The sequence below is a fragment of the Curcuma longa genome, chromosome 3, assembly GCF_044706935.1.
Source record: "Curcuma longa cultivar G26 ecotype Majalengka, Jawa Barat chromosome 3, ITB_CL_G26_1.1, whole genome shotgun sequence".
Lineage (NCBI taxonomy): Eukaryota > Viridiplantae > Streptophyta > Magnoliopsida > Zingiberales > Zingiberaceae > Curcuma > Curcuma longa.
Window position 1 is genome coordinate 21,162,885 of NC_133863.1, and position 9,824 is coordinate 21,172,708.

At 40.4% G+C, this 9,824-nt stretch overlaps 1 pseudogene; it reads left to right on the forward strand.

Moving 5' to 3' along the window:
- Nucleotides 1-1,414: 1,414 nt before the first annotated feature.
- Nucleotides 1,415-4,868, forward strand: LOC141824548 (G-type lectin S-receptor-like serine/threonine-protein kinase At4g27290; annotated as a pseudogene).
- Nucleotides 4,869-9,824: the final 4,956 nt, after the last annotated feature.

Consider the following 9,824-nt stretch of genomic DNA (forward strand, 5'->3'; position numbering starts at 1 on the left):
GCACCCTACCATAACATGTGAAGTCATTGAAATAGAGTTTGGGTGTAGCTAAAAGGAAGGAAGTGAGCTCTCATCTTCTTCTTCTTCTTCATCTTCTCTTAGTCGGTAATCTTAGTCTTGCCTTGTTTCTCTCGTGAGCGTCGTAGCTGTTACCACCATACGGATGCTTGGTCCTTGAGTCGGATGGCAACCAACTTTACTTTCATCCGATTGGACACCTCCTTGTAATCAAAAAGTCTTTCTATTTCGTTGAGTCATTCAATGAATCCTTCTACTTGTAAGGTTCTTGAAAACTCAGGTAGGTCAACTTGAAAATCAAAGTTTACATACTGTTTCTCTTAACTTTGACGCTCCAATACCCTATCGTGGTGGTGGTAAGGGTTGTCGAAGATGGATGCGGAATCACGGTCATAGCTCCTTCGATCTTCAAAATCTCGTATCGTCAAACGATGGACTAATTCTGCAACTTGCCTCCGTAAATCCTCAATCATCACATCTTGAACAGTACGATCACGTTTTCCTCCATCGGAACTTGATTATTGCGACTGCGACCGCCACGACTATGACCACAACGACCTTCCATTGAATCTGATGCACTTTGATACCAACTGACGCTGGCCAGAATAGTGATTATTCTAGAGGTAGAAGATTGGAGGAGAATTGGGGAGAGAACAAATTCGAAAAATTGAGAAAAACGAGTAGAAAGTCACGACGACACCGCCTCTAAGATTTTTTATTCAATCAACCAAACTAGTTGTAAACGGCTAAACACGCCTATAAATAGATTGTAAACTCAAATTCTAACTTGAAAAAGTCAAAAATATTAAAAAACCCCTAAAAATAAAAATTATTATAAATAATAAAAAATAAGTTCAGAATTGCAGACGGAGCACTAAACGATGTCGGATAGGTCCGAAAGTGAGTCGATATGAGTTTTATCCGATACTGAATAAAAATCTTTGAAAAAATTTTGATTAATAATTGATCATGTCTGGTTCTGACATCAGAGTTAAAAATTATAATCTATTACTGTTGGACTCTCCAAACTTCATCCCCTGCATCATTGGTGCTCATATTTGTTGTTGTGTTTGCCCCCCGAATTTCAACTTTGTTGGTTGATATTTAAGTTTTCAATCCGCTTAACCACGTCATCTGTTGCTTCCAAAAGTTTTAAATTGCCCAAAAAAAAAATCCCAATCCAAAGCATAAATGGGCAGTTGGATGCACAAAGTTTCTATAAATAAAAATTCCTGAAAAAAAACAAATCAGATCTTGTACAGGTTGTTTTTACCATTCAAATTTCTGATCTTAAAGTCAACTTTATCTTTCGTCAGAACTCTCCGCATCCCAACCCAAAACATAAATAAATAAAATCTATATGTTTTTTTAACGACAGATTTCGGAAGCAGCCGTGTCTTCGATTCTTGGAACGGACGGCGTTCGCTGCCTGGTGATGATAATTCACTCGTGGTTTGCAGAGCTGGCGTCTCTCTAAAGTCGGCCACCGGCAGGAAAAAAAAAAGTGAAGAAATTCGTATAAAAACAAGAGAAACGATGAGAGATTCCATGGAATTAATGGACAACAATCGAGCTTTCACCTTATGGATCTGCTGATTTCTACTTCAGCTGCGGTAGTAAACGACTTTCCGGTGTTTCGCCATGATCGCGAGAGCTCTGTTCCTTGTCTACCTGCTCGTTGCTGTCTTCTTCTCCGCCTCCTTCGCCGGCGACACCTTAATCCCCAGCCAGCCCCTCCTTGACGTCGCTGACGCGACCTTGGTCTCCGCCGGAGAGACCTTCGAGCTCGGCTTCTTCAGCCCCGATGCCGGCTCCACCAACCGCTACCTTGGGATATGGTACCATAGCTTGTCTCCCCGAACCGTGGTTTGGGTCGCCAACCGGGAGAGGCCAGTCGCCGGCCGCACCGGCCAGCTTTCCCTTTCCCCGAACGGCACGCTCCTCGTCACCGACGGCGGCAACTCTTCGACCGCCGTCTGGTCGTCATCGTCCGGCTCGCCCGCCCTCGCTAGCCCCGTCGCGCGGCTTCTCGACACTGGAAACTTCGTCGTCGTGGAGGAGGTGACCTCCAGCTCGCCGGCGTGGGAGAGCTTCGGCTTCCCCACTGACACGCTCCTCCCGGGCATGCAGCTGGGGATCAACACAACGAGCGGGCGCAGGACCAACATCACGTCGTGGAGGAGCGCCACCGACCCGGCCTCCGGCGACTACACCCTTAACATCGACTGGCACGGCGTTCCCCAGGAAGTACTCTGGCGCGCAGGGCAGAAGTACTGGCGTGCGGGGCCGTGGAACGGCCTCTACATCACCGGCGCGCCGCAGATGGACACCGAGAACCTGGTGCACTACCAGCTGAGCGTTGACTCTCGCGAGTTCATCCTCGCCTACACCGTTGGCAGCCCGTCGGTGACCGTGAGGATAACCGTCAATTCCTCCGGGCTGAATGAGATCCTCACGTGGGTGGACGAGCGGCAGGGATGGAACGTGCGCGGTTACGTGCCGCTGGATCCCTGCGACAACTACGCCCGCTGCGGCGCCAACGGCGTCTGCTTCCCCAACCTGACGCCGCTGTGCCAGTGCCTGCCGAAATTCCACCCCGCTAATCCCAGGAACTGGGATCTCTTCCGCGATTGGTCCGGCGGCTGCGTGCGGGACACGGAGTTGGACTGCCGGAACGCCACTGACGGTTTCATCAAGCAAACCGGGCTGAAGTTGCCAGACACCTCGACGGCGGCGGTGGACCAGAGCCTGAGCACTCTGGACGACTGCCGGAGTTGGTGCTTGAGCAACTGTTCCTGCACGGCCTATTCCAGGGCCAACGTCAGCGGCGCCGGCAGCGGATGCATCATCTGGACCTCGCCGCCGACGGACATGAAGTTCTTCCCCGACAGCGGAACCGGGCAGGACCTCTACGTCCGCCTGGCGGCCGCCGACGTGATTGCCCGTGAGCAGAGAAGCCTTCCCTCCCTTCTCATTCTCATCCATATCGCCGGTTAATTCATACTTCAAATCTCTGATTTGCAGTCTCAGAATCCAACCACTCGAATCGAAATCATCTGGGAACAATTATAGGCACCTCTTGCGCAGCAATTTTCCTCCTCGCCTGCGTTTTGATCCTATGGAAGATGAGAAGAAGTAACAAACACACACCCACACACACTTTTTCCTATCTTCACTCTGTTCTTAGTCGATCCTATCAACAAGATCGCTTTTGTTTGACAGAGCACCACGTTCCTGAAGAAGCAGCAGAAGGAGAAGACCTCGACCTACCTCTGTTCGATCTCAAATCAGTCGAAGATGCCACCGAGAACTTCTCCATATCCAACAAACTTGGAGAGGGAGGATTTGGCCCTGTTTACAGGGTATGCTAAAACCTTTATCATTTTGCAGTTTCAGCATTTACATTCCAACTAGCCCTGTTTACAGGCATTTTTTGTATGTGTTCGTTGATTGCAGGGTAAATTGAGTGAGGATCTAGAGATAGCAGTCAAGAGGCTTTCCGAGACATCGACCCAGGGAGTCAATGAGTTCAAGAACGAGGTCATGTCTATCGCCAAGCTACAACACCGGAATCTTGTTAGGCTTCTTGGCTGTTGCATTCAGTCTGGGGAAAGAATGCTGATCTACGAGTATATGCCCAATGGAAGCTTAGATACTTTCTTATTTGGTTAGTCTTCCTCTTTTGAGTAATATGGTGATCTTTCCACGAAGCTAACTACTAGTTTTTGATAATTGAGCAGATAAGGATAAGCGTGCACTAGCTGATTGGAAAACTCGGTACAATATAATAGTAGGAATTGCTCGAGGTCTTCTTTATCTTCATCATGATTCTAGATATAGAATCGTCCATAGAGATCTAAAGGCGAGCAATATCCTTCTTGATAAAGATATGAATCCCAAAATTTCAGATTTTGGCATGGCAAGAATATTTGGTGGTGATGAAACAATGAGGAATACCACTAGGGTCGTAGGAACATAGTGAGTATTTCACAAATTTTATAAAATGTTTGCATGCAATATAATTATTAGAATGTTTGCTAATCAACTTTTGTCCTTCGATGCAGTGGATATATGTCGCCTGAATATGCGATGGATGGAATATTCTCAATAAAGTCGGATGTATTTAGCTTTGGTGTTCTTGTGCTTGAGATTGTAAGTGGTAGAAAGAATCGAGGAGCTTATCAATCTATCCACCACAAAAATCTTGTAGGGCATGTAAGTGAAACAAAATTTCATTATAAGATCAAAAAATTGCTTTACTTCATAACACTTTCACATTACTTCTATGATTATTTTCAGATGTGGAGCCTGTGGAAAGAAAACAAAAGCTTAGAATTAGTTGACGAATCCATTGCTCAATCATTCTTCATCGATGAAGTTTTGAGATGTATAAAAGTTGGTCTTTTATGTGTTCAAGAACAGCCAGAAGATAGACCAACAATGTCATCCGTGCTGCTAATGCTGAATAGTAATAGTTCTCTACTGCCGGAACCCAAGCCTCCTGGCTTCGTCATCACAAAGGAGCTTTCTGAAACCGAAGCATCAACAAGTAAGGGTGACGGGTTATCTAGGAATCATGTGTCCGTTACAATATTGGAAGGTAGATAAAAGTTCTTATACATACTCTAATAGTTTTGCTGAGTTTTGAGATAAACATTCTTAGGACTTTGAATGCAAAGCAAACTTATGCTGTTTACTGAGAAGATTCTGTAAGTATACTGATTAAAGGGGACAAGAAGAGAGAGCCATAATGGAGAGAATTGGATTGGAGAGAATCTTTGCATTGGAAAGTGAGTCACTGTAAACAAATCCACATGACAATAAGATTGGAGAAAAGTTTATATCATTGACACACTAAAATCTCAAACAATCCTACTATCAAACAGTTTGTTGTGCCTTTCTTGCCAAATTTTCAAGAGTAAATATCTTATAGAGGCTTATGCCTGTCTTTGGAAGTGTAACCTCGCATAGTCACTCAATAATTGAAGTGTAAGATAAATATCCTGTAGAGAACAAAAAAGCATTACGAGTTGTCAAAACAATAGCACTCACCTAGCTATCTGTTTTTAGTCTGCTACATGTGCTAATACTTGCTACACTAAGTTCTTACTACTATCTTAGTAGCCGAGTTCAGAAACAAAGCTTGCACGTAGCAAAATAACAAATCTACTTGCCTTAGCTCTTCTAATAATCTAATAACAAACATTAAAGATTCTTTAACCATACCTAGTACATTTGGTATCACATTTCTTCTACTTCGATTATTAACTATCGACCTTCTAAGATTGTGGTTGATACTTGATTTGAAGTTGTGTACTGCATGGTACTTGATAAATTGCCTTTCCATATATTTCTTGAACCAACAAAACCTGGTTGACTAGGTTCATGCAGCAATTCATTGTCACTTCCTAACATTAATAGTATCGATGCCATGGTTGGTCTGTCCCTAGGCCTCTCTTGTACACATAAGAGACCGATACTTATGCATTTCATGGCTTCTTCGGTAGAAAATGAAGTGTTAGGGGGCATTTGGTTTGGTCATTTTTTGTTTTTATTTTTTTATTTTCTAGAAGTTATTGGCTTTGTGTTTTCAATCTCATTTTCTAAAAAATAAGAAGTCCTCAGAAAATGATAAAATATCTCCATATCTGAAAATCATGTTGAAAAATAGAAAATACAATTATGGTCACGATTATTTTAATTAAATAATTTATTAAATTAATAAATATAATTTGATAATTTAATTTTAATAAAATAATTCATTAAAAATAATAATTTTAATAAAATAATTTATTAAATTAATAAATATAATTTTTTAATTTTATCTTTTAAAATTTAAAATAGATTTATATATATTTTAATAAAATAATTTATTAAAATAATTATATCAATAAAATAATTCATTAAATTAATAAATATAATTCCTTAATTTTATTTTTTTAATTTAAAACAAATTTATATTTATTTTAACAAAATAATTTATTAAAATAATTATTTTATTAAAATAATTAGTTAAATTAATAAATATAATTTGATAATTTTATTTTAATAAAATAATTCATTAAAAATAATTATTTAAATAAAATAATTCATTAAATTAATAAATATAATCTGTTAATTTTTTTTAAAATTTAAAATAAAATTATATATTAATAAAATAATTATTTTATTCATTAAATTAATAAATTTAATTCTTTAATTTTTTTTAGATTTAAAATAAATTTATATTTATTTTAATAAGTTCTTTCTCTTTTTTTGAAAATCTTTCGACGGTGAAAAAATCTCTTACAAACTTAGATAAATAACAAGTACAAAAATAATTAAAATTATATTATAATAAAGAATTCAAACAAATTGACGATCCAATCTGGGAGTCTTGAATGCGCTCCTGTCACTTCCCGGATTGTATAAGTAAAGTTTGAGAACTAAGAGCAAACAAGGAACGATGGCTTTGATTGTGAGTCGGTGAATAATCCTTGAGCCTTCACCTTCCTTTTATAGAGCATGATTGCCACTTTTCCGGTTAATTGGAAGCTTTTCGATTGACCAAAATTTAGTCATACTTCATTTGAAGATCGAATTATGCGAACTCAACCTTATCAAGGGGTTTCGATTGATTTGACCAACTTGGGTCCGATCGCTCGGACTTGACCTTGTCGCCTCGACCAATTCCAGTAGATCGGACTTGGTTCGGTATCTGGACATGTTTCGGTCTTTTAAGTGTTCGTTTAGCTCCTAAATCTACAAGACAAACATGCAAATAATATACAAAATATACAAATATGCAACCTGCTTGGAGTTTACTTCTCTAAGTTTTTCCTATTCCTAGGTCAATGTAGACTTGTTAGGACTTCTCACTTGCCTAGGTCAACCTTGACCTATCAAGATTTCTCACTAAACTGTTAAACATTTGATCACCCTTGATCTGGGCTTCTCACTAACTTGGTTAACTTTGACCAAATTTCATTAAACATATTGCTCAAATAAACATCAAAATTCTAGAGGTCGATTGTACCAGCAAAAACCTCAACGTTCCTTTTGCTCTTACGATTTCAATTAAAAATATCGGATTTCATTGAAAAGGTTTCATTCTTGATTGCGAGGAATGATTCACCAGCGTGGGGTGTAACCAATATGATTTCAAGAGGTGCGACCAACAGGGATTCCAACCAAGCGAGGAAGAAACACAACAAGGCAGAGTGCATGGAGGTGGAAGAAGCATGCCATTGCCCAAGGCCAGTCCTAGGGGTTGGGCCTCAAGATCTAGAGGAGTTGACCTTGCCCCACAACGATGCTCTGGTGATTCAAACCAGAATGGCCAATTTTGAGGTAGCTTGGGTTTTCATAGATGCCAGGGGTTCTATCAATATCCTTTTTCTAATGATTTTGGAGAAGATGAGGATGCAAGTAGGAGACTTGCAGGTGGTGAAAACTCAACTTTATGATTTTTCAAGACACTCTATTCAACCGCTCGGGCAAATCAAATTGCTAATCTCTCTCAGGGAGGAGCCCAAATGGTAAATTATCATGGCTACTTTCACTGTAGTGGACACCCCTTGTGCATACAATATCATCCTCGATCGACCAACCCTTAGCACTTTTGAGGTAGTGACATCTCCCTACCATCAAAAAATATAGTTCTCCATAGGAACTGAGGTGGGTGAAGTTTGTGGGGGCCAACAAGCTTTAAGGAAGTATTATGTGGAGAGCATACGTGTCGACCAGACGAGAACCTGCACGGGAAGCTCAAGAGATGGGTCTATGTCAACAGCAGAAGAAGTTTGTATGGTTTATAAAGGTGTCCCAAGTTCTATTCAGTTAAAAGAGACAGAGATGCTAATAGTTGTACCTAACCAGCCAAAGAGGGTTACCCATGTATCCAAGGAGTTGGAGCCCTGATGAGTTAGGATTTTATGATTTTAATCGATTCAATTTTGAACTTTTACATGAAAATAAATTATGAAATGAATCGATTTGATTTTAATTGTCCTATATTGCATAATCTGAAGCTTGATTATAATTTTCATGATTTACTGGTAATTTTTGCATTAATTAGATTTTAATTGATTTTAGGGCTCAAATCGAATCAAACTCGAGCTCAATCGCGATCAAATCAAGCCAAGTCAAGCCAATTTACCCAAATTGATCAAACCAACATGGAGGACATGACCTAAATCAAGCCCGATCAAGATCCCTCAAATTTTTGGAAACCCTAAGCTGCCCTAGAGCCTAGATCAAGTTCTGACCGCTGGATTCTAAGATCAACGGCTGAGATTGCTTGATTAATGAAGGGTATATAAGCCGCAACCTTCGGGATGAACAGTGGCTCGCTGACACTGTTCATCGTCTCCCCCGCCGAAGCTGCCCTGCTCGGCGACGTACCAAACGGCGAAGTCCCTTCCACCCAAACCAATTCCGTTGCAATCCTTGTTCCCTGAGGAGTCTAAAATCAGTCGATTGGGTATATTCCGGCTGCGGAGGAGGCGCGACGGCGAGGGTTTCGTCGGCAGCATCAAGCTCTGTTTTCGCAATTTCCGGCCATTCTCAGCTCGATCCGAAGCCGCGATCCTCTGGGGGTTCTCGGAGGGTCGTGTAGTAATCCTAGATCATCAGAAGAGTGACTGGGACAAGTGAAGACGAGTACTCCGATTGTCCAGCTCGAAATCGGCTCATGCAAGGTTCTGTTCGTGCTCGGAGAGGGTTTTTCCGGGTTAACCAGAGTGCTGGCAGCGAGAACAACCACTAGATGACCATGTTGAGGACTCCAAATGGATCAGTGAAGCTGGTTTGACACCCATCTGAGGAGAACAATCGGAAGAGGGGAAGGATGGATGATTTACTGCTTTAGTTTTTGAATGCTGCAGTTCTGATAACTTTCGTTTCTGATTTCTGAATTGTATCAGTTTAACTTCAAATTTGATGTTGTGTTCAAATCAAACTCCGTTAATTTAGTTATTAATTAGTGTTTAGTCTTGGTTTGGATTCAGATTTACCATAACTTAGCTCAAACTCTTCTTGCCAACGAATCTGATAATCTGAATTGTTAGCACTGTTTCGTGCCAAATCTGTCTTGTGTATCAGTTTGTTGGGGTTTTACAGCTTAAGGATGGGTGTTGATGTTAGTTTAGTGAATTCGGTTAGTTAATTGTTGTTAGGATTGTTTAAGCCTTGTTGCCAAATTTTTGAAAACCTAAACTTACTGTTCCGTGCCAAATTTATCAGATTGATCTTAATTAGCTTAGGTGCATTTGTTAGCTAATTTCATTGGTTAAATGCATTGCATTAGGGATGATCAGTTTCATTGTTAGATGGTTTAGTTTTGTTTCTTGATTTCAAATTGATTTGTATGCTTAGGTTAGATTGATACTTAGGTTTATTTGTTGTTTCCATTGCATTTCATTACTTCCTTACGTTTTGCTCTTGCATTTCCTTTCAAAATCTCAAAACTCCCCATTTTTATAGAAAACCCCAAAAGATACGACACCAAGCTCAATTCATGCAACTTTCTACTAGCTTTGGAAAAAACACGACTCGAGGCCCCTATACTTCATTTATTTGAATTTATTATGGGTTTTCGATATTAAAAATTAATTTGCAACCCTACTCGTGACACATAGCAATCTAGGGTTGTCAAGCCCAAGCTGAGGAAGATGCTAATTGTTTGTCTAATTAGGAATTAGGATATCTTTGTGTGGTCTCCTAGTGATTTGATGGGAATCCGATCAAGTGTAATGGAACATCAACTACACCTTCTCCCTACTGCTCGTCTCGTAAAGCAGAAAAGAAGAAATTTTGGCCTTGAGAAA